Source organism: Tamandua tetradactyla, chromosome 12 (assembly GCF_023851605.1).
Source record: "Tamandua tetradactyla isolate mTamTet1 chromosome 12, mTamTet1.pri, whole genome shotgun sequence".
NCBI lineage: Eukaryota > Metazoa > Chordata > Mammalia > Pilosa > Myrmecophagidae > Tamandua > Tamandua tetradactyla.
This window is the reverse complement of record NC_135338.1, coordinates 39,282,973-39,309,467: the sequence shown is the minus strand read 5'-3', so window position 1 is coordinate 39,309,467 and position 26,495 is coordinate 39,282,973. Positions and strand designations below refer to the sequence as shown.

Below are 26,495 nucleotides of genomic sequence, written 5' to 3'. Positions count from 1 at the left end.
TTTCAAGTTACCCTATGGTATTAAATGTCATAGCTACTTAAAATAGGCCCTGGCATCCTGGCATTTGTAACAAAACAAAAAAAGTTTCAACTCCGCAGTTCCTTTGAAACCTGCTTTTATTGGGTTCCAGTGTAAAGCACATTTATTTGATTTAGCTTTTGGTCAATAGGTATTTTTTTTCTTCATTTCCAGTCACTTGTCAGGGCAATATATCCTGGTGGTGGCAGAAGCAGTTTGTATAATGCTACTCACTGTGAGTAACTTATCTCATTTACGTTTAATTTTAAAATTCGGTGAAGAGTTGCCACAAAGAATAGGCACTTTATAAATCACCGAAATAAATAATGAATGCATCTTCCAGTAAGTTTATTCCAAAAAACAATGAAGAAGAGAAGGTAGAAAGAGGGAGGAGAGAAATTAACAAGTATTTCAGCAAAATATATATTGTTTTTAGGGTCAGATTTTGCATAATACTGCCCAATGGGCACTCACAAAACTATATCTATGTTCCCTCAGGAATTAATCCCCCTGTCCCTTTTTATCTAATGGTAAGAGGCTTTCCTTAGCTTTCCTCCTGTCTTCAGTCTTACAATGCAATTTCAAGATAGTTTCTATTCTTTAAACACAAGAACATATGACTCAAACAGAAGCTGACAGATTTCTATGTGATATCGTTGATAAATAGGAACTTACAGCTGAGTGTGGAATGGAAAGCAGGGAGGGAATCAGGAAGGGGCTTGGAAAGGAAAGTGGATGTGCCCAGTAGGAGGACATCAAGATCAATTCAATCCCAAATTGTTAAGCATTTTCATTGATGATTTGTAAGAAAGTTTATAAATGTTTGAAATGAAATCTTTTTAGCTTGCAAAACAAAGACATTAAAGGGGGAAGATGATCTAGTGCTAAACCTATAAAGAATAGAAAACCTTGAAAGCTGAAATACGGAAGTGATACCCAGAAGGCACCATCAAATTATAAATGAGTCTGTGAAACAGTAGCCAATTAAAAAGTTCTATGATGGTCCTGAAGGTAGATCTATCTGTAGAGGTTAAGTGGAGGTTTTTACTTTTTTAGGTTTTTTGTTTGCTGTTTTTTTTTTTTGTCACAACGTGTGACAAATACAACATCAAGACTTTTAAATAAATTCTTCAGTTTCTTAAATTAAAATTTAGAACTTACATGCACGATAACAATTTTTTCAAAGCTGAAATCTCTTTAATTAGATCTATGCTTAGCACAGCTATTTATGCTGCACTTGACCTTCCCCTACTCAGCCGAAAGAGAATGTTTCGTCTTCTTTCCTTCCTGTTGAATCTGCACAGGGTCATAAGACTTACTTGCCTCCTCCAGCTCACATTGACTCTTGTTCATATCTGTGCAGTCTAATGTAAAACTGGGTTTGAATCACCTAGTCCTTATGGCTATTAAGTATAATATCTTAGTCTCCTAGGGATATCATAACAAAGTGCCACAAACTGCGTGACGTAAAACAACGGAAATCTATTGTTTCAACAATGGAAATCTATTGTGTCACAATACTGGAGGCTAGAGGTTTGAAGTCAGGTGTCTGTGCAACCTCTGAAGTCTGCAGTGTCCCAGCAGTTGCTTGCTGACAATCCATGGCATTCTTAGGTTTGTCACATAACTTTCTCTGCAACTATCACATGGCTGTCTTCTCTGCTGTTTGTGTTCAAATTTCCCCTCCTTATAAGGACACTGGTTATATTGGATTAGGGCCCATGTTAATCTAGTTTGGCTTCATCTTAACCAATATCTCCAAAGATCTTACTTCCAAATAGAGGACATTCATAAGACCAGGTGTGAGGACTTGAACATGTATTTTGGGAAGACATGACTGAATCCATAACATATACCATGTACTAGTCACACTTGATTACAATAATTGAACTGTAAATTCCCTAAGCACTGGCTCTACTCTTAGTGCCTGCCTCCTGTCTGGCCACACAGGGGCAGTGAAGATTCGTCTGGGAACTTGGGTTCCAAATCTCTTAAGATTACACTTGGATAGAAGAATTTCTAGCTTTAAGAATTATTTCTACTGGGTTGTCTCTTCAATTTTAACTTCTTCTATTATATAGTATTTATTTCCTGGATCTAGGCTTATAGCAGGAAATGAAAACTCTGAAAATAATTAAATGTAAAATAAAACGAATACATAATGAATAGATCATTTGTACTTAGGGCAAAAGAATTGTTGGGTGTGTGGAAAACACGGAAAGTGAATATTCTGCACGAAGGTATTGTTCTGTATGGTTATATATATATGATATATATATATGTGTATATGCAAAAATGCCTATTAGTATACTTTAGTATATATTGTTACATTTAATTCTCATAACAACCCTATGAAGTAAAATTTTATTGTTCCCATTTACAAATGGAGGAACTGAGGCAGAGAGAGATTAAGTAATTTACACAATATCAACTCTAACAGCTAGTAAGGATTAAAGCCAGGTTCAATCTGGGCTGCCTGGCACTAGGATCTATGTTCCGTCTAAGCAGCAGGAGGTTGACAAGGATGCAATGTCTCAGAGGGAAAATAACCAATTTTTTCAGTTAAACAACATGAGCTACAGTCAAGGAAATAGCAAGAAAGCAACTTTACTATCAAAATTCACCCCTCTTCTCCACCAGGAAACTTTTCCATCCTTCTTGTAGATGGGAAGTCTATCCCCCACCAAGACCAGGTCAGGGCCTGTAAGAGCAAGTGCTGTGGGATCCCCTGCCAGGAGGCAGTACTATAAAATGAAGGATCCTGAAGAGTGCAAAAGATGCATGCAATGTTCAGGGGCACTCAGAAAAGGACAGAGGGATTCTTGGAGAGGACTGTCTTATTCTTCCTAAATATCTGCAGAATCCCTTAGAGAGCTTAGGAAATATTTCAATAGAAAATGCCCATATAGAAATATTGAGACTGAAATTGAGGCACAGACAAAGAAATCATCCATGTAGAGATGATTCTTAGGCAGAAGAAACTCTAAGAATGAGATGACTTTGACTTCTTGGAAGCTGGTGGTTTTCTTAATTACTGATTAAGAATGAACCATATTAATCTCTCCATTCACAGTAATCGAGTACACTACTTGGTGAGTTCAATGATACCCATCATTGTTAAAGACCAGGCTATATAAAAGTTCATGAGTAATTTTCATCATACTATCTGCAGCAGATTGAATTATGTACCCCTCAAAGGGCATGTTCCTTAAGTTAATCCACAATCCCCGAGGGTATGAACATATTTGTAAATAAGACCTTGTGAAGTGGTTATTTTTAATTAAGGTATGGCTAGCTGAGTCAAGGTGGGTCTTAATCTGTAATACTGGAGTCTTTATAAAGAGAAGAAACTCTAAGCTGTAAGTCAAAGAAAACCACAGGGAAATGTCAGAAGGAAACCAGAAGCGCAGACACAGGAAGAAAGAGATTGCCATGTGGTGGAGGCAGAGGCCCCAAGTCAAGGAACCCAAAGGACTGGCAAGGCAGTACCCCAACACCAGACTCCCAGGAAAGTCTGAACTTATAACCTCTGAAATTGTGAAACAACAAGCGCTTATTGTTTAAACCGCCCCATTGTGTGGTAGCAGCCTGACAAACTAAGGTACCACCCCACTTCAATTTTCACATTCCATTTTTACCAGTTAATCTCTTTGAAGTTACCCCCATTTCTACCACCACCACAAAACTTATGGTATCCCTCATATTTTACCGAGCAGAGGCAGTGGTTAAGACCAGAACTGGCCTGATAGTTCTCTCTGGCTGTATTGACTGTGGAGGAAAAAAAATATGGTGATACAAGGGTCCTGTGCATGAGTAATTAGATCAGTGCTAGTCTGGATAAAAGACTCTTTATTATTTTCTACACACCTGCTCTTATGCTTCTTTACAATCCCTATCCCAAAGGTCAGGAGGGAAATTTTTTTTTTTTTTTTTTTTTTATTATTATTATTTTTTATTAATTAAAAAAAGAATTAACAAAACAATTAGAAATCATTTCAATGTACATGTACAATCAGTAATTCTTAATAACATCACATAGTTGCATATTCATCATTTCTTAGTACATTTGCATCGATTTAGAAAAAGAAATAAAAAGACAACAGAATAAGAATTAAAACAATAATAGAAAGAAAAAAAAACAAAAAAAACAAAAACAAAAAACCTATACCTCACATGCAGCTTCATTCAGTGTTTTAACATAATTGCATTACAATTGGGTAGTATTGTGCTGTCCATTTCTGAGTTTTTATATCCAGTCCCGTTGTACAGTCTGTATCCCTTCATCTCCAATTATCCCTTCTCTTTTTTTTTTTTTTTAATTAACGGAAAAAAGAAATTAACCCAACATTTAGAGATCATACCATTCTACACATGCAATCATTAATTCTTAACATCATCACATAGCTGCATGATCATCATTTCTTAGTACATTTGCATTGGTTTAGAAGAACTAGCAACATAACCGAAAAAGATATAGAATGTTAATATAGAGAAAAAAATAAAAGTAATACTAGTAAAATCAAAACAAAACAACACAAAACAAAACAAAAACCTATAGCTCAGATGCAGCTTCATTCAGTGTTTTAACATGATTACTTTACAATTAGGTATTATTGTGCTGTCCATTTTTGAGTTTTTCAGGAGGGAAATTTAATTAACAAGTTTCAATCACCTTAAGCACCTTTGATGAAAGGTAGTATATTGCAGTGATACTGAAAGATGTTTTCCACTTTTGCAGATTTCCCCCAGGATGCTGTGTTGGCTAGACACATAAAATCTTGCTGCCTTTTGCTTTTTTATACATGCTGTAAGATGAGGCTGATTCCAGACCCAGTCAGGTCGTTAGACCTGTCAACTAACGGGCAGAAGAGGAAGAAAGAAAAGCATTCTAGTTATTTGTTGGGACTTAAATCACATGGCTCCTGAGCTTTAACTGAAGTGTGTGTGTGTGGGTGTGTGTGTGTGCGTGTGTGTGGCTGCTAGCTTGGGTCATCCATGTAACTGCAATTTGGGGCTGGCAACAAATGAATGGACAATGGCTTTAACAACTGAGTAGCTTTTTAATTGTTCTCTGCAAAACGTTTACTGGTGTCAGGGTTTTGTTGGTAATCATGGCTGGCTGCAGTATGTGGTATCTTGGCTGGCAATTTCCCCAGGTGGCTTCCAAGTGTTTGTGTGTCCTAAGAACACAAAGGCACAAGGCTCAAGTGGCTAGTTTCCAGTTGGTACCATGCAAACCTCTTATGTTCGCATGTTTTGAGGAAACTGAGAGGCTTACCAGAAGTATTAAAGCATCTGCAGTGGGTGCTGGTAAGCTACAGTGTTCCTGTAATGATTCTCCATCCTAATAAGCATCAGGCTAAGATAGAAAATGAAGCCAAGATGCTTGCAAATGAACTCACTTGTTTGTTGAAAGAGGGATTTTCCATGTAGTTGTCTATGGATGGATATAACTTTCCTTCTGCTCATAGCCAACCAAAATGTCATTTTCCTTGGAAAATTGCCTATTGCAAAAATCTACCTTAAGCTAACTCTGTTCCAGTCTCTGGATTGAGACAGCTCAAGATTTCCTTTCTAATTCTCAGTGGAATAACAAAACTCTTCCATCAGTAATGAAAGTATTAACCATTTTATACTATTTAGGATCAGATGCCCTATTTCTATGTCACAATTTTTCTATAAGTGATACAGTTTTTATCTTGCCTGTGAATCTATAGAAAGATTTTATTTTTAGTATCTTAACCTTTCCCCAACCTAACTCCAACATCATTCTTACCTTCTTAATTCCAGGCATAACCTCTGCTTGACTAATTGCACGGCTATTGACTCAATCCGCTATACTGGTGCCCTCTGCCTAGCCATAGGCATCCATCAATCATCTTTTGATAATTGATTGTTTATTTATTTAAAAATATTTATTATTGTGTCTTCTTGGCACAGGAACTGGGGCATAGTCTACCTTATCAAAAAGATTGTAGTCTAATAGGTAAGACAAATATGAGCAAATTATGGTCACAGAAGTGTATGTTTGAGTCAGAGATCAACCTAGGAAGAGTAAAAATTTAAAGAAACACATTGTCTATGTGCCAATATGCATGTTGAAAATGCTAAGGCAACTATATAGGATACATATGCTTAAGTGTATACCTTATTGAAAGCATTTATTGCTGGATGGCACTATGTACATTAATTCACTAAGCATGTGCCATGAGCTTGGAATTGTGCTAGAAGACCATGCAGATACCAAAGTGATGTATCTGTCCTCTACTTTCAGGAAGATCACTAACCAGTGGCTAAGAAAACTAAATGGATCACCCTTCTATTTTAGTGTGAGAAGTGCTAACACAGAAGGAATCACCAGGGGGCATGAGAACGCGTAGGTGGGGCACTGAACCCCTCTGAGTATTGGTAAGTTTCCTAAGGAAGGTTTTCCTTTTCAGTGATTGGGTTTTAATAAAATGGAAAAAGAAGAAGGCATTCCAAACAGAGAGAAGAGCATGTCAAAGCATCAGAGACAGAAAAACAGCATGACAATTTCTATTTAGCAATAAAGATAACTTCATATGTCACGGAGTGGCTTTTGTGGAATCAGTTTGCTTTTTCAAAACACCTACAGTGCATTAATAAAATATCATCTGCATTTTAAGTGAAACATTAAAAAGATAAGCATTGTTCTATCAGGCAAGGAGAAGCAAGAGAAATGTACTGTCATGAACTGCATCTATCCTGGAGCTTTACTGCTGTATTGTAGCTGGTGGAGGTGCTGGAAGTGTGGTGTCTTAGCATGAAAACTTCACCTGTAGGGCCAACCTTAGCCTGTAAGAGATGTGGTGGAGAAAGGAGCACCGCACTTCATGCCTCACAAATGATAATTTGGATGCTATTTGGAGCTCTGCCAAAGGAACATTTTTCTTAAAACAATTTTAACCAACTATTAACTCAATGGAATCTCAGCTAGAAGCTAAAATGCATGCATTTGTCCCAAGGATGGTTATCAAGAGAGTCCATTGGAATCAGCCTAGGTGAAACTATAAGATGTGAGTGCCTCTCAGCAGAGATTTAAAACTGAAATAGATTCTGTCAAAGTTATCTCAGCCACACTGAAACTATCTCCCCATCCAGGAAGGTAGGAACATAAGAGAATGAAGACAAATAAGAAAATATTCTTGACATCAAGGAAGATGTTAGGAGTACAAACTCAATATAGAACATAACTAGCAATTAATAGCCTTGTCAGTCTTGAGGCTTTTTCTTTGCTTTGCTCTATGAACAGTTAGTAGAGCATGTAAGTATTCAATAAACATTTGCCAAATGATTTAGCTAAATTAAATTTCATTTGTTTATTTTTACAAGGGGGAAAGCTGAAGGACATTTAGACAAGTAAAACTGCCTTTGGCCATTCAGTTTTCAAGCTTTGGTAATGGAAATGTACTTGAGGTCTCCTCTCTCACGCTCTTATTCTAACTTTTAGGATGCACTCCCTGCTGTACTTGGATTAATTGAGTCACTACTGGAAATTCTCTTTGATTTTCCTTTGTTAATTGAAAAACAGTTCTAATTCCCAAGTTTCCCTGCAGGCTGGATGGAGACATTATTTGGGAAGTTAACATGGAAAAGAGCAAATTCCTTGTGCTTTTTTGCTTTAAAATTGAGTGAAATTTTGACCAGCCAAAGCATGAGCAGCATTTTAGGGTTTGGTATTCTACCAAGGCGTGTGTATAGCTCATTATTGATTTATGCACCACTGTATAATATTCCAGTGCGGATCTCGGGAAAACATGAAAGGGCATGATCTTTCCTCCCTCTAAGGGGAACTCCAGTTATGATGCATTTTTTCAGTCAGACCTTCATCTTTTATTAAAGGGTAAACATTAACTTATATTTATTTATTCGTAAAAGGTTTGAATTCATAATGTTTCTGCTAGACCAAGTTTACCTGCGTTTTGAAAAATTCACTCCACTAGAAAATATTTCCTTTTTGTTTCAAAGCCTTCAAAATGTCATGTTGCTAATCTTGCTCTTTCTTTTAAAGATAATAATTATTATTATTATTTTGGTTAGAAAGGTTAATGAACTGAAGGTGCTTCTTTACAAAAGTGTAACGAACACCCTTATATCCTTCACTTTTATTCATTGACATTTAAATGTCTTTGTTAGTAATTTAGCTCAGTTTCAGGGTCTCCTTTCTTCTAATTCACATCAAAACTCAAGAGCAATTTATTCTCTGGATGTATTTTAAAAGCCGCAAATGCTTGGAATTGAGAACATTTAAGGACCTTCAAAAGTACTTTTATTTCATGCTGACCAGGCCCAAGGATCTGATGACCACCTCACTGTTCCTTGGGCAAGGTACCTAAAGACATCAGCTGTATAGGGAGGGACAGAGCATGTTCACTCTGCCAACGTTGTGAAGCCTGTAAACCTGGCCTTGGTGTTTTAGAGACACACAAATTGTTTATGTCAGTTAAAAATTCCTTTTCTGCTACTGTCCCTTGCCTTTCCTTATCTCCTTTCCCTGCCTCTTAAATATAGTAAGATTTAAAGCAGAATAAGAGGTTGTTAGAGATGAAAGATGAATTTGATGACTTCCTTGCAAGAAATGGAAAACGGAATTTCAAGAGCTCATGTAAGGATTGAACTAAAGAGATTTTTTTCAGGGCAATTAGTGTTTAAAATTCTGTTCCAGATACTGTAAAGTAGCAGTGGTACTTTTCAGTCTTCTAATTGCTGTGGTAATGAGAGAAGGCTGAAAGAAGGAGAGGATTGTGAAATATTTCAATAATAAAGGAAATATTCTGAAATACCTATAAGTACTTTTAAAATGTGTTCTTCTGAGTTAGGTAAGAGATGTCCATGGAGCAGTTGTCTTGGCATCCACAAATCTCTTAGAGTTTATGAACCAGGATTCTAAGGGGCCATGGATATCGAAAAGGGAGCACTGGACTAGTAAACAAAAACAAACTCTGCTTCTTTCACAATGATCTGATTTTCCATTTTCAGAGCTGCAGAAGTCTCTGGTAACATGGCTAATTGCAGGCAAGGATCTGAACAGCTCAAGGTAAGAATATAATCTGCAAGGTAGGAGGGTGATACCTTAAGATGTACAGAGCAGAGTTAAGGGGTTAGAAGCCCAATGTGATTTGGCAGAAAGTCATTATTAGTCATGAGAATCAAGCCTTGAGCACAAGAAAAGGATGACTGTAGTGATACATTAGGAAAAGGAATTCAGGGTCAGATGAGGTATTAGAGTTCAGGATATAGGCCAAGAATGTGCAGTCTGTGAGGACTTCACTGCTTGAGAGCTGTCCACATGGGGTGGATCAGATTTATAACTGAAAGAAAGTGCAAGTTTTTGACCACTTAGCTTCTCTTTGTAGGAGAACTGATTAGGGTTTCGAAGTTGTCTTAATATGATAAGTTCAAGATCAAATGCATCTAAAGATGCTGTGGGGATACAGGACAATAGCAGTTAGTAAGAAACAAATGTTATTAAAAGTGGTTAAATTCAAGTTCTCTCCATTTTTTAAGGGTAAGAGCTTGGAGACATCTGAGAAGATATATGCAAGTACAATGTATGATTCTATGCCCCAGGAATCAGGATTGGAAGAGATCATCCATGTCACCAAGTACAAAGTCATTACTAAGCCATTTATTAGGCTGCTGGTTTTTCCATACATGACCCTTTAGCATATATTTTAATTCAAACTGTGCTTACTACCTCATCACTATGACCACTACTTCTTTAATTAAAGAAGACTGCTTTATTTGTGAAATGCCAACCTGTGATGCCACAAATGTCAAGGAGACCCTGGTTTCCAAAATATTAGCTAATTCTCCATGTGCTATTGGGTTAAGAGAAATGCCACTACAGCATGCACAAACTTGCAGATTTCACAATTCATTAAGAAATCCACATGCCATACCTAAGCTGAACTATCTTCACCTTAGGAAAACTAAGGGAAGCTGAATGAACCAATAAATTTGATTCTGTTCCTTGAAATTTTAACAGGGTTTCCCAACTTCAGCCCCTAAGTGCTCTGCTAGGGAAGTTGAAACTCTCAGGCTTGACTTATGAAGAGATAAACTCAAAAAGCAGCAGCTGAACAACCTCCCATACCCAGTGCTTCTGATATAAATAAAAATGACAAGGGGTCTACTCAAAGTCCTCTACTTCCTGTGCATAAGTCCTTATTGACAATAGGGACTCTCCATGATAAATAAAAACTGAAGGGCTCACGTATAGAAGTAATATAAAGCTGATAAACATTTAAAATGTTATTATTCTACCTAGTTATTGATTCTTAGCATATTTTTCTTCTCCATTTGACTACTTGATTAATTAATAAGGAATGTGACTCAGCCTAATTAAAACATTGCCTTTCAATTTTCAGCTGTGGGATCAGGTTTTAATGATCTATCCTTGAAATTTCAACACTTAAATCCCATTGAATTGGTCTAACTTACCTGCTTAATGTGTAATTTTACTATATAGTAATTACAGAAGTTCATTCATTCATTCCACAAGTATTTATAGAACACTTATCAAGTATGTTTCAGCTACTGCTAGATGCTTTGGATTGCTAGAATAATCAAGACACATGTTTGCTCCCCTGTGGATCATCATTCTAATGGATGCAGGTTGACATTCAAATACTAATTCAGTATTTGGAGCATGGATAGTGAATGAGCACATAACTATTTTAAAGAACCTGTGTTTTAGCCAAAGACAGTGGAAATCCATTTAAGGGTTTTTAAAACAGAATTTTGACATAATCAGATTTGCACTTTAGAAGGAACACTGTGGTTTATCTATGGAAATGGATTGTAGGAGACACCAGACAAGAGTTGAAAATAGTTTGGTCTAGCATAAAGGTAGTGAGAATGGGGAAAGATGGAAGGATTCAAGAGATATTTAGAGCAGAATCAATTAGACTTAGTGTTTAATATTGGCTGAGAGATCTGAAGGAAAGGGAAGTGTTACATATGACTGCCAGGTTTCTGGTTTAAATATGTGTGTGAATGTAAATAGCCAAAAGAATTAAAACAGGGACTCAAACAGATATTTGCACACACAGTGGCATTATTCACAATTTCCAAAAGATGGAAGCAACCCATGCGTCCACCAACTAATAAATGAATAAATGAAATGTGGTGTGTGTGTGTGTGTATATATAATGGAATATTATTCAGCTGTAAAAAGGAATAAAATCCTGATATGCAGTAACATGAATGAACCTTGAAGATATCACATTAAGTGAAAGAAACCAGATACAAAAGGACAAGTGTTTTATAATCTCACTGATTTGGAACAATTAGAGTAAGCAAACTCATAGAGCCAGAGTCTAGAATATAAGTTACCAGGGAATGGGGTAAGGATAGGAAATGGGAAGTTATAGCTTAAAATGTACAGGGATCCTATTTGGAATGATAGAAATGTTTTGATAATGGTGGGGGGGGGTGGTAGCACAACATTGTGAATGCAATTAACAGCACTGAAATATATATCTGAATGTGATTGAAAAGGGAAATGTTAGATTGTATATATGGTAACAGAATTAAAATTTGTAAGTAATCCATAGTACTTAACTACATAAACAGTGAACTTTAAGTTAAATCATGGACTTTAATTAATAGTACAATTATAAAAATAGGCTATTGTCAATTGTAACAAATGCTCCATACCACTGCAACGTTTTGCTGGTAGGTAGTGTATGGGAATCTGTATTTTATGTATTTTTGCATGATGGCTCTGTAAACCCACACTCTAACAACAACAACAAAAACAACACTGTTATAACTTGGAAAGGAAATATAGAGCGTGGGAGAAGACATTATTGCTAGCCATGTTAAACTTTAGATAGCTCCAGCAAATTTAAGTGGTTCTGTCAATAGGCACAGTAGTTTTGTAGATCTAGAGTTTAGGAGAGAGAGATGACCTTGAGATACAGATTAGGTTAACATCAGTGTGTGTCAGGGTTCTAGCAGGAAATAGATGGCATGCTGGAAAGAGGTCATTGGAAGAGACATCAATGAATGAACTATCTACAAAGGTGCTGGCTGGGTTCAGGGAAGAAAGCAAGAATTGAGGAAGCACCTTGGAACTAGAAATAGTTGAAAGCTGTTTCTATACCTAAGCTTGAGGGGTAAAGAGGAAGAAATTACTGGACTTTCCATGACCTATGGGAGAGAGTTGCTAACAGGAATATTCTTAGGCAGAGATAGAACACTGTCAACCCACAGCCTATCAGGTAAGAATCCTGAAAAAGTTCAGATCCTACCTCTCTCTCCTTCCACCATTTAATTTTTCCTTACTATCTTCCATTGCTTTAATCATCTCCTATTCACTCCATTGGTTGGGGAAGGATTCCCACACTAAAGTTCTGGGGATGCCTGAACAAACGGTACCTGACACTAGACAGATTAGAGCAAAGGCAGTTTATTAGTCACATAATAAAGTCTCATACACATAGCTCAGGAGAGGAGGACCCCACATGCCACACAGGGCCATAGAAGTTGTATTCAGGAACAGAGCGAAACAGCAGGGTTGTGGGAGGGAGGCTTCATAGTATCAAGAGGGTGGGGTGGTCCCTGGTTCCCATAGGAGAATGTGACTAGTTTGTTTGAATAATTCCACAGGCTGACAGGGAACTGAAGCCCATTGCTCAGGAAGAAACAGGAACTCTGCCTGGTTCTTTTGATAAAGAGGATTGTCTCACTAGGGGTCCTTATTTGTGGGAGCAGAATGAGGAGGGCAACCTGTGGTGACGACTTTCAAGAGCCTCCAGATTTCCCCCAGGTGTCAAGGCAGCACATAATATTGAGCACTAATATTAGGCCTTCACCCCATATCCATTAGCCAAAAAAAAAAAATAAAAATCCTATCACCAAAGGACCGGGCAGCTGATGATGTCACTCATAGAGATCAGCTTCCCGGGGCATAGAGCAAGGTGGAGAGGGGTAGACGATAGGCCTTGAGGGGGCAAACAAGAAATCAACATGGAGGTGATTAGCAATTAGAGATTTAAGAGGGATTTGAATCATCCAGGAACCAATGTAGACAGAATAAAGAAGACATAAGACCAAGGCTTAGCAAACACCGAAATTTGAGGAACTAGAAAAGATAGACATATCACAAAAAAGATATAGAAGGAGTAATAAGAAAAGCAGAGAAGAGTGACATTTATTTAACCCAGTGAAAAAGACTGTTCCAAGGTGAGAGCCATCAGCAATGTTAAATGGTGTAACAAAGCTAAATAAATATAGAAAAAAGTAACTGAAGTTTATATGGTGGCCATTTGGAACCTCAGTGGGTTGTTTCTATGAAACGGTAGGGGTGGAAGCCATATCGCACTGACTTGAAGAAGAAGCCCTAGCTGAGGAAATGAGAAAAACAAATATAGCTAATTTATTTCTGCAGGATAAAAGGAAATAGGAAAGCACTTTTTTCCCCTCTTCTCTCTCTCTCTGTGTGTATATATATATATATATATCATCTTTTAACTTTTAGGATAGGAGAATGAATATGTGTAAATGCTGTCAACTTAGCTGATGTGTCCTGGTCTTTTTCTTTGAGAGTAGCCAAGGAAATTCTAGAGGAAGACAATGTTGTCGTCATTCTTCAGGTAACTGTGTTCCTCCAAGGCTGGCTCTGCCTTGAACAGAGACAAGAGTCAGCAGGCCTGAAGGATGGGCACCATTCAAAAGGCTGACATTTGGCTCTCTTGACTCCTGGGAATGGATGTCATGTGTGGCTTTTCAGGGAGGGTCCAGTGGACTCCTAGATCTGTTTGTCTAATTCCAGTGAGAGCATCACAGTATTTTCTGATGCCAATTTTATGATAGGAAAATCTTTCTAGCCCTTCCCTTGCCTCCCCTCACCAAGGCATTTGGTTATACCACCTATCTTGGGATTTAAGCATGAATCTCTGAAGTGCTAGATTTCCTCCGAAGACCAGATGTTGGAGGAGAAAACCACTGGGTTGGTCTACTTTATCACATTCTTGTGTTACTGCGACATATGGTGTGAAGCAAATATTAGTACATGAAAATATAAAACATCAGGATGCATCTGAGTTATTCCTCCCCAGTTACTTTTGATCTGTGAATGTTGGAAACACTCCATTTCATAGCCATATTTATCATTCAAAGTAAATCATGCATTTGGGGAGCATAAAACTAGATGCTTCAGAATAAATGTGATTATCACCTATTGCATGTTTCTCCAAAGAAAGATTTGAATTTTATGGTCAATGAGAAGGGTTACTGTTTTGGAAAGTGGCAAAGAGAAGCTGAGGTGGTAGATTCATTATAATGGATTCATATTAAGCAACTGTTATTTTTCCCTTTCCTCTTCAGTCCCCAAAATCAATTTTTACAAGTGCAACTTTGTTATTTTATTTCTTATCTTTGTTTTGTCTTGTTTTATTATATAGAGACATTCTTAAAATTTTAAATCTGTAAATCAAATTTTTGTAGGTCAAATTTTTCCTACGTATTTATATTATACTTTAAGAGGTACATTTGCATAAAATTGTACTTGGCCGTTAGACGTGTTAAAAATTACATTGAGAATAAATGCTAAGTTAAGAAGGTATCAAGATAAAAATCAAGAGTTAATCTAAGAGAAACTGTGATCAAATACAAAGTCCAGTATTTCCCAGTAAGGAAAAGTTCCAGAGAAATTTAAAGCCAATTTCATTCTAGGTGGTTAAATGGACAATGCCAAGAACCAATCCTAAGAGTGCAAGTGAGAAATCAGCAAGGAGATTGCAGACAGTGGAAGCATCTTAAGGAGTAAATTCCAAACTGTTTATCTGAATTGTGTGAAATTTTGTGAATTTTGCTTCACTTGCTTTCTGACTCAAACTATGAAAACACATATTTACATGAAGGTTAGGGATTTTTATATTTATATTTTTGATATTTACACAAAATTATTGCTCTGAAAATAATAAAATGAATGTTATCCTAGGTTACTTATTGTATGTGAATATAAGAGATAAGATAGGGGGTACTTATAGGTTAGGTTTTAGGAAATTGTAAAAAATGCTGTGCTGAGCACCTAAAGTAGGTGTTTTAGTTTGCTAAAGCTGCCAGAATGCAATAAACCAGAAATGGGTTAGCTTTTATAAAGGGGATTTATTAAGTTACAAGTTTATAGTTCTAAGGCCTTAAAAATGTCCAAACTAAGGCACCCACAGAAAGATACCTTGATTTCAAAGAAAGGGCCTGATAACACCTGTGTTTCTTCTGTCACATGAGAAGGCACATGGCTGGCATTTCCTGGTCCTTGTTCCTGGTTCTGTTGTTTCCAGATTCTATTTCAGGTGGCTTCCTCTCTAAGCATCTGTGGGCCTTTACTTATTTTCTCCAGGGAAAAATTCTAGGTCTGGCTTGCTTAGTACCTTATGGGAAGGCACATGGTGATATCTGCTGGGCTCTTCATTTCCAAATGTCCGTGTCTAGGCATCTGTTCTCTTTATTGGCATTCCATGCATTTCCAATTGTCTGCATCTATGTCAGCTCTGGCTCCTGTCTAGCTTCTGTCAACTCTCTCAGCTCCTGGCATGTCCCGGGGCTTCTGCATTTCCAAATGTCTGTGTTTGCATCTGCATCTGAGGTTTCTCAAAAATGTTTCCTCTCTTAAAGGACTCCAGTAAACTAATCAAGACTCTTCTTGAATGGATGGAGTCACGTTTCCATCGAATCAAAAGGTCACAACCACATTCGAGGGTGTTAATCTCCATGGAAACAATCTAATCAAAAGTCTCACCCACAATTGGTTGTGCCATGTCTCCATGGAAACAATCCAATTAAAATTTCCATCCTATAACATTGAGTCAGGATTAAGAAAACATGGCTTTTCTAGTGCAACATAACATCTTCAAACCAGTACAGTGGGTATCTTTCCCTGGAAGTACCTCCCTAATTTTATACATTAATTACTTCTTTGTGTAACTTACTTTCTCCCTCTTCTCATCCCATCTCCCAATAAGACCATATTGAAGACATGTCATTATGCCTCTTTTTGACAATCCTGATTATATACACCATCTTGAAATCATCTCTCTGCTTTCTAAGATATCAGTTCTTTTGGTGAAACTGTTAAGCACTATTAACCTTTTGAACATAATGATCTCACATTTTCTATGAAATATTAGTTAAGCTAGGAAGGAAAGGTAGTGCCCAGCTTTCTTAGGAAAGCAACTCTAAGACCAATAAAGCATATTTTTTTTAATATCAGATGACTTCTGTGTAGCTAACAGAGAGGCCCATATGCAGTCATTCTTCTTGCTTTTTCTTCACCTAGATGTCCTCCTTACCATTTGTCCTCATGATGGTTTCTTATACTCTTTAAGTTATGGCACAAGATTTACATCTTCTGCAATGAATCCTCCTTTGACTCCCCATGGAAGACTTATGCTGTTCTTCCTATGTGTTCCCATAGCATGTTTTTATTACCTCCATTAAAGAATATTTCACATTCTATTGTAATTTTATTCCTATTCTCTCCAGATCACAATGTCCTTTAAGTCCAAGTTCAATCTTAGTCTTATCCTTATCACCAGCACTTTTTATAGCAGATAGTATATAACAACAACGTTAACAAGGAGACACAGGAATACTAAAAATGATAACAATACAAAGTAAGATAATATATATTGAGGGTTTACTATAGGCTAAGGTTTATTTCCATCAGTTTACATGCTAAAATTGCTAGAAGTAGGTGTGGTTGCAAGAGACAGAAAAAGAATAAATAACAGTGAGTTAAAAAGACAGAAGTTGGGACTTCCGGAGAAGATGGTGGCTTAGTAAGACGCGCGGATCTTAGTTTCTTCTCCAGGACAGCTACTAGGGGAGTAGAAACGATACAGAACAGCTCCCAAAGCCACAACAGAGAAAAAAAAGACAGCGTACCCCATCCTGGAACAGCTGGCTGAGAGAAGCCGCTCGGGTGAGATCACCGAGGCGCGCGAGCTTCACCGGGCGGGGCGGCAAGCGGCCGGAGTCACTCGCTTCCCCCTCCTGGGGCCAGCTGGGAGAATTGGACAGGCAGTCCCCTCAAACCGCGGCGGCTGGCGCCCACACCACGCGCAGCCCCCTGGACCAATTGAGAGAATTGGATCGGAAATCCCCAGGCCACGGAGAATGGTGACGGGTGGGGGAGGCCCCTTCCAAACCCGTGACTCCCCGGGAATGTGTACTCTCCCAGGCGGGCCGCTACCGCTGGTGCCCTCCCACCACGCTTGTCGCCCCGGGCCGACTAGGAAATTCGGACGGGCGCTTTCCCGGGCTGCGGCGGCCAACAACCCTCCCCGCGTTCGGACCCCGGGACGGCTCGCACTCTTCCAAGCCACTTCGGCTAGCGAACCTCCCGGACGGCGAGAGTTTTTCAAAGTTAAAGGTCCCACAGCACCTTTTACTGGTGGGACCCGCAGACAAACGTGTGCCACTAGCGCCACCTACTGGGCAGGATAAGAAAAACAGAACCCAGGGATTTCACAGAAAAATCTTCCAAACTTTTGGATCCAATACCCAGGGAAATCTGTCTAAATGCGCAGACGCCAACAGAAGATAACGGATCACGCTCAAATAATTGAAAACATGGCCCAGTCAAAGGAACAAACCAATAGTTCAAATGAGATACAGGAGCTGAGACAACTAATGCTGAATATACGAACAGAAATGGAAAACCTCTTCAAAAACGAAATCAATAAATTGAGGGAAGACATGAAGAAGACATGGGCTGAACATAAAGAAGAAAAAGAAAAACTGAAAAAACAAATCACAGAACTTATGGAAGTGAAGGACAAAGTAGAAAAGATAGAAAAAACAATGGATACCTACAATGATAGATTCAAAGAGACAGAAGATAGAATTAGTGATTTGGAGGATGGAACATCTGAATTCCAAAAACAAACAGAAACTATCGGGAAAAGAATGGAAAAATTTGAAAAGGGTATCAGGGAACTCAAGGACAATATGAAGCGCACAAATATACATGTTGTGGGTGTCCCAGAAGGAGAAGAGAAGGGAAAAGGAGGAGAAAAACTAATGGAAGAAATTTTCACTGAAAATTTCCCAACTCTTATGAAAGACCTAAAATTACAGATCCAAGAAGTGCAGCGCACCCCAAAGAGATTAGACCCAAATAGGCGTTCTCCAAGACACTTACTAGTTAGAATGTCAGAGGTCAAAGAGAAAGAGAGGATCTTGAAAGCAGCAAGAGAAAAACAATCCATCACATACAAGGGAAACCCAATGAGACTATGTGTAGATTTCTCAGCAGAAACCATGGAGGCTAAAAGACAGTGGGATGATATATTTAAATTACTAAAAGAGAAAAACTGCCAACCAAGACTCCTATATCCAGCAAAATTGTCCTTCAAAAATGAGGGAGAAATTAAAACATTCTCAGACAAAAAGTCACTGAGAGAATTTGTGACCAAGAGACCAGCTCTGCAAGAAATACTAAAGGGAGCACTAGAGTCAGAACCAAAAAGACAGAAGAGAGAGGTATGGAGAAGAGTGTAGAAAGAAGGAAAGTCATGTATGATATATATAATACAAAAGGCAAAATGGTAGAGGAAAATATTATCCAAACAGTAATAACACTAAATGTTAATGGACTGAATTCCCCAATCAAAAGACATAGAATGGGAGAATGGATTAAAAAACAGGATCCTTCTATATGCTGTCTACAGGAAACACATCTTAGACCCAAAGATAAGCATAGGTTGAAAGTGAAAGGTTGGGAAAAGATATTTCATGCAAATAACAACCAGAAAAGAGCAGGAGTGGCTATACTAATATCCAACAAATTAGACTTCAAATGTAAAACAGTTAAAAGAGACAAAGAAGGACACTATATACTAATAAAAGGAACAATTAAACAAGAAGACATAACAATCATAAATATTTACGCACCGAACCAGAATGCCCCAAAATACGTGAGGAATACACTGCAAACACTGAAAAGGGAAATAGACACAAATACCATAATAGTTGGAGACTTCAATTCCCCACTCTCATCAATGGACAGAACATCTAGACAGAGGATCGATAAAGAAACAGAGAATCTGAATATTACTATAAAGGAGCTAACTTAACAGACATTTATAGGACATTAAATCCCACAACAGCAGGATACACCTTTTTCTCAAGTGCTCATGGATCATTCTCAAAGATAGACCATATGCTGGGTCACAAAGCAAGTCTTAACAAATTTAAAAAGATTGAAATCATACACAACACTTTCTCGGATCATAAAGGAATGAAGTTGGAAATCAATAATAGGTGGAATGCCAGAAAATTCACAAATACGTGGAGGCTCAACAACACACTCTTAAACAACGAGTGGGTCAAAGAAGAAATTGCAAGAGAAATTAGTAAATACCTCGAGGCGAATGAAAATGAAAACACAACATATCAAAACTTATGGGATGCAGCAAAGGCAGTGCTAAGAGGGAAATTTATTGCCCTAAATGCCTATATCAGAAAAGAAGAAAAGGCAAAAATGCAGGAATTAACTGTTCACTTGGAAGAACTGGAGAAAGAACAGCAAACTAATCCCAAAGCAAGCAAAAGGAAAGAAATAACAAAGATCAGAGCAGAAATAAATGAAATTGAAAACATGAAAACAATAGAGAAAATCAATAAGACCAGAAGTTGGTTCTATGAGAAAATCAATAAGATTGATGGGCCCTTATCAAGATTGACAAAAAGAAGAAGAGAGAGGATGCAAATAAATAAGATCAGAAATGGAAGAGGAGCCATAACTACTGACCTCACAGAAATAAAGGAGGTAATAACAGGATACTATGCACAACTTTACGCTAATAAATACAACAATTTAGATGAAATGGACGGGTTCCTGGAAAGACATGAACAATCAACTTTGACTCAAGAAGACATAGATGACCTCAACAAACCAATCACAAGTAAAGAAATTGAATTAGTCATTCAAAAGCTTCCTAAAAAGAAAAGTCCAGGACCAGATGGCTTCACATGTGAATTCTACCAAACGTTCCAGAAAGAATTAGTACCAACTCTCCTCAAACTCTTCAAAAAAATCAAATTGGAGGGAAAACTACTTAATTCATTCTATGAAGTGAACATCACCCTCATACCATAACCAGGCAAAGATATTACAAAAAAAGAAAACTACAGACCAATCTCTCTAATGAATATAGATGCAAAAATCCTCAATAAAATTCTAGCAAATCGTATCCAACAACACATTAAAAGAATTATACATCATGACCAAGTAGGATTCATCCCAGGTATGCAAGAATGGTTCAACATAAGGAAATCAATTAATGTAATACACCATATCAACAAATCAAAGCAGAAAAATCACATGATCATCTCAATTGATGCAGAGAATGCATTTGACAAGATTCAACATCCTTTCCTGTTGAAAACACTTCAAAAGATAGGAATACAAGGGAACTTCCTTAAAATGATAGAGGGAATATATGAAAAACCCACAGCTAATATCATCCTCAATGGGGAAAAATTGAAAACTTTCCCCCTAAGATCAGGAACAAGACAAGGATGTCCACTATCACCACTATTATTCAACATTGTGTTGGAGGTTCTAGCCAGAGCAATTAGACAAGAAAAAGAAATACAAGGCATCAAAATTGGAAAGGAAGAAGTAAAACTATCACTGTTTGCAGACGATATGATACTATACGTCGAAAACCCGGAAAAATCCACAACAAAACTACTAGAGCTAATAAATGAGTACAGCAAAGTAGCAGGTTGCAAGATCAACATTCAAAAATCTGTAGCATTTCTATACACTAGTAATGAACAAGCTGAGGGGGAAATCAAGAAACGAATCCCATTTACAATTGCAACTAAAAGAATAAAATACCTAGGAATAAATTTAACTAAAGAGACAAAAAACCTATATAAAGAAAACTACAAAAAACTGTTAAAAGAAATCACAGAAGACCTAAATAGATGGAAGGGCATACCGTGTTCATGGATTGGAAGACTAAATATAGTTAAGATGTCAATCCTACCTAAATTGATTTACAGATTCAATGCAATACCAATCAAAATCCCAACAACTTATTTTTCAGAAATAGAAAAACCAATAAGCAAATTTATCTGGAAGGGCAGGGTGCCCCGAATTGCTAAAAACATCTTGAGGAAAAAAAACGAAGCTGGAGGTCTCGCGCTGCCTGACTTTAAAGCATATTATGAAGCCACAGTGGTCAGAACAGCATGGTATTGGCATAAAGATAGATATATCGACCAATGGAATCGAATAGAGTGCTCAGATATAGACCCTCTCATCTATGGACATTTGATCTTTGATAAGGCAGTCAAGCCAACTCACCTGGGACAGAGCAGTCTCTTCAATAAATGGTGCCTAGAGAACTGGATATCCATATGCAAAAGAAGGAAAGAAGACCCATATCTCACATATACAAAAGTTAACTCAAAATGGATCAAAGATCTAAACATTAGGTCTAAGACCATAAAACAGTTAGAGGAAAATGTTGGGAGATATCTTATGGATCTTACAACTGGAGGCGGTTTTATGGACCTTAAACCTAAAGCAAGAGCACTGAAGAAGGAAATAAATAAATGGGAACTCCTCAAAATTAAACACTTTTGTGCATCAAAGAACTTCATCAAGAAAGTAGAAAGGCAGCCTTCACAATGGGAGACAATATTTGGAAATGATATATCAGATAAAGGTCTAGTATCCAGAATTTATAAAGAGATTGTTCATCTCAACAACAAAAAGATAGCCAACCCAATTACAAAATGGGAAAAAGACTTGAACAGACACCTATCAGAAGAGGAAATACAAATGGCCAAAAGGCACATGAAGAGATGCTCAATGTCCCTGGCCATTAGAGAAATGCAAATCAAAACCACAATGAGATATCATCTCACACCCACCAGAATGGCCATTATCAACAAAACAGAAAATGACAAGTGCTGGAGAGGATGCGGAGAAAGAGGTACACTTATCCACTGTTGGTGGGAATGTCAAATGGTGCAACCACTGTGGAAGGCAGTTTGGCGGTTCCTCAAAAAGCTGAATATAGAATTGCCATACGACCCAGCAATACCCTTGCTGGGTATCTACTCAAAGGACTTAAGGGCAAAGACACAAACGGACATTTGCACACCAATGTTTATAGCAGCGTTATTTACAATTGCAAAGAGATGGAAACAGCCGAAATCTCCATCAACAGAAGAGTGGCTAAACAAACTGTGGTATATACATACGATGGAATACTATGCAGCTTTAAGACAGGATAAACTTATGAAGCATGTAATAACATGGATGGACCTAGAGAACATTATGCTGAGTGAGTCTAGCCAAAAACTAAAGGACAAATACTGTATGGTCCCACTGATGTGAACAGACATTCTAGAATAAATTTGGAATATGTCATTGGTAACAGAGTCCAGCAGGAGGTAGAAACAGGGTAAGATAATGGGCAATTGAAGTTGAAGGGATACAGACGGTGTAACAGGACTAGATACAAAAACTCAAAAATGGACAGCACAATAATACCTAATTATAAAGTAATCATGTTAAAACACTGAATGAAGCTGCATCTGAGCTATAGGTTTTTGTTTTGTTTTGTTTTGTTTTGTTTTGATTTTACTATTATTACTTTTATTTTTTCTCTATATTAACATTCTATATCTTTTTCTGTTATGTTGCTAGTTCTTCTAAACCGATGCAAATGTACTAAGAAATGAGGATCATGCTTCTATGTGAGGATGTTAAGAATTACTGACTGCATATGTAGAATGGTATGATTTCTAAATGTTGGGTTAATTTCTTTTTTTCCGTTAATTAAAAAAAAAAAGAGAGAGAGAAGGGGTAATTGGAACTGAAGGGATACAGACTGTACAACGGGACTGGATATAAAAACTCAGAAATGGATAGCACAATACTACCCAATTGTAATGCAATTATGTTAAAACACTGAATGAAGCTGCATGTGAGGTATAGGTTTTTTTTTTTTTTTCTTCTTTCTATTATTGTTTTAATTCTTGTCTGTTGTCTTTTTATTTCTTTTTCTAAATCGATGCAAATGTACTAAGAAATGATGAATATGCAACTATGTGATGTTACTAAGAATTACTGATTGTACATGTAGAATGGAATGATTTCTAATTGTTTTGTTAATTCTTTTTTTAATTAATAAAAAAAAAAGACAGAAGTTTACCTTTTTCTCATATTAAAGAAATCCAGAGGTAGTAATTCTGGACATCATATGCCACTCTGGGGTAGCAAGCAACCAGGCTCTTTGGAACTTGTGTTTGCCACTGGTTGGCTTCTACTCTTAAGGTCTTCTCATTCTTCAAGCTTCTGGAGCTCCAGACATCATTCTTCAAATTCCAGTTGGCAGGGAAGGGAAAGAAAGATAAGGCCTTCCTACTTCCTCAAAGATTTCTTCCCAGAGATTGCATGAAATACTTCTCGTTGTATCCTATTGACTATAACCAAGCATTTGACCATTCCTAACTGCAAGATGGGGGGAGAAATAGAGTCTCTATTTTGGACAGCATGTGCCCAGATAAAAATTGGGATTTCTACTTTTAAGGAAGAAAAGGAGAGAATAATCTTTGGCATTTATGCATTATCACATTTAATCTTCCCAACAACTCTATGATGAGTATACTATTACTATTGTCATTTACTGATTTTACAAACATGAATATGCTTTATGGAGTATTAAATTTGGGTCTAGCAGCTGGGGATTTGGCAAGAGAAAAGGCATGCCAATGCCTGTCCTCCTGGGAAGTTGGGAAGGCAGACATTCACAAATACATATGTGCTGTGATATAAAACAGTAATAACGTCCATAGAAGAAAAGTTAATCAGAGTAAGGAAATAATGTACAACATTGTTAATTCAAACAGAGTGATCCAGGAAGTCCTCTGAAGATGTGGATGAAGCAATGATCTAAGTGATGATCAGAATGAAGCCATAGAACATCTGGGAGAAAATCTTTCTACTTTCAGGAGATTGAAAGATTTCCCTCTAAGATTTGGAACAAGGAAAGGATGCCAGCTGTCACCACTATTATTCAACATTATACTAGAAGTTCCAGCCCAGAGCAATTAGACAAGAAAAGGAAATAAAGGCATCCAAATTGGAAAGGAAGAAGTAAAACATTCACTATTTGCAGATGACATGATCCTGTACATAGAGAGTCCTGAAAAATCTACACTAAAACTATTAGAGCCAATAAACAACTTCAGCAAAGTGGCAGGGTACAAGATCAGTATGCAAAAATCAGTAGTGTTTTTATACACTAGTAATGAGCAATCTGAGGAGGAAATCAAGAAAAACATCCATTTACAATAGAAACTAAAAGAATAAAATGTCTAGGAATAAATCTAGCAAAGGATATAAGGATTAATACACAGAAAGCTACAAAGTATTGCAAAAAGAAACCAAAGAAGACCTAAATAAATGGAAGGACAATCTATTCTCATCGATAGGAATTTGTGGTAGTTTGTGACTCAAGCAATGGAAAATTAATATATAGGTTGTAAAGATTAAGCTGTTGAGAATATGTAAAAGAGTGATTATTAATAATGGACTGTGGGATCCTAGGTGTATATGGAAGTAGTAGCATGAGAGGGGTGATAAGAAAAAGTGGACTAAATATCTTGATGGATTACAGAATTATTGGAATCCAAGTTCTAAAGGAAGTAAGCTGGGAAACATAGGAGGTAGTGGCCATTGTGGAGTTGGTACTGATCATGGCAAAATCCAATATATGATCATAACGGGATGGGTGACATAAGATGAAAGAAAAGGTTGTTGGAAGAAGGGAGGACAAATTATTGTTAGGGGCCTGGGTGCTGGATGGATCATCTGCATAGATGGCAAAGCCACATACCATGCTGACAGGAATGGTGGTAGATAGCCACCTAGCAAATGAGCCATGTCTGCAGTGCAGAATAAAGAATGACCAAAGGCAGTGATGGATGACAGTAGGCAGTATATTCTGATGGCATTTATCTCAAAGGACATGGGATTCAGAGGCAGAGACAGCAAAAGTAATTATTGAGATACACTAACAAGGAACAAGGAGTTCCCCTATCCCACTGCAAGGCCCTGTGCTATATGGGGTAGAGGTGGTAAAGAAAGAGCCATCACAGGAGACAACTTTAGGAAACCATTAATTTTCCCTTAAAGAAAGGAATGAGGGGAGTGCTTAGAAATTGTGATAGACCTTGATTTCCTAAGGGCAAAGTGAGAGGGTTTTGTAGCTTAGGAAGCAATGAGAGCTTGAGTTTGATTCATGGTTATACATGACCATAAGGAAATAGGTTTTGTGGTGAAGAAGGATATCACACAGTCTTGGGCCTCTAGAGGAGATATAAGGAGCAATAGTTTTTTTTTTTGGAGAAGGTGGGACATCAGTTTTATCTTAGGATTGGTGGTTTTAGGCCGTGGGGCTAGGGAGGATAGTGTTATTTGAAAAGGGATTAGTGATCTTAATAGGTACATAAGAAGTTCTCTGGGCTTTCTTAAATTCTGATGTTTCACATTTAACAAAAATCTCCCTGAGGCACAGGGAGATTAAGTAAATTTCCCAAGTTTCTTCAAGTGGCAAGCAAGAGCCAGAGCTAGGATGCAAGCCGAAGCAATGATTCTAGAGTATACTGTTTTAACTCCTGTGCTAGATGCATTCAGTAATGCTTGTTGACTAACTGGATGGGTGCAGAAAAAGACTATCATTTGGGAAATGTCTTCGCTGGGGGTTAAGGTGCTGTTAATTTTCTGGAACCTGCAACACTAGTGAGATGCAAACCTGGATTTATATCTTGATTCTATTTGGCAGGTTGTGTTTTCAAAAAACAGTCACAATATTTCTCATCTTCTATGTATGTCTAGAAACTTGATGTTTTCCTATATTAAGGTGGAGTATCTGCCCCTCACTGAAGTTGGATGGATCTTTATGACTCCTTCGAATAATAAAGTATGCAGAAGTGACACAATGAGATTTCTGAGACTTCATCATAATAATCTCATGCTCTTCTGCCTTGCCCTTTCTCTTTTGGGACACTTGCCCTAGGAACTCAGCCATCATACTGTGAGGAAGCTCATTCAGAATGGAGAGAAATGGAGGCACACTGGCTCTCAGACCCAGCCAACAGTCAGTGAATAGCCAGCACCAACTTGCCACATGGAACGCGGGCCATCTTGGAATTGCATTCTACAACCCTGAGGTGTGCCTCCCAGATGATGCCACATGGAGCACAGATAAGCATTCTACCTGTGCCTTTCCCAACTGGATATTCTTCAGCAAAGAATGTTGTTATTTTTAAGCCACAAAATTTAGGACTTTGTTATAAATAAATAACCAAACATTCTACTTCCAAGCTATCCGACATCCCCTAGCTTCTGCTTCCCCAACCATAAAACGAGGATAAGACCATCCACTTCAGAAGGTTTTTATACAGATTTATGA

The 26,495-nt window shown here is 37.6% G+C and overlaps 1 long non-coding RNA gene across 2 annotated transcripts in view; it reads left to right on the top strand.

Annotated features, from left to right (window-relative positions):
• LOC143651314 (uncharacterized) overlaps positions 1-26,495 on the top strand; it is a 58,275-nt gene that overhangs the window by 30,208 nt on the left and 1,572 nt on the right. The window contains exons 6-7 of one of the 2 annotated variants that reach the window (XR_013159963.1): positions 9,019-9,076; positions 26,100-26,253. This is a non-coding gene — a long non-coding RNA (uncharacterized LOC143651314). Of the gene's footprint in view, positions 1-9,018; positions 9,077-9,546; positions 9,813-26,099; positions 26,254-26,495 lie in introns of those variants that run through there. The other variant, XR_013159964.1, reaches the window with a different exon arrangement.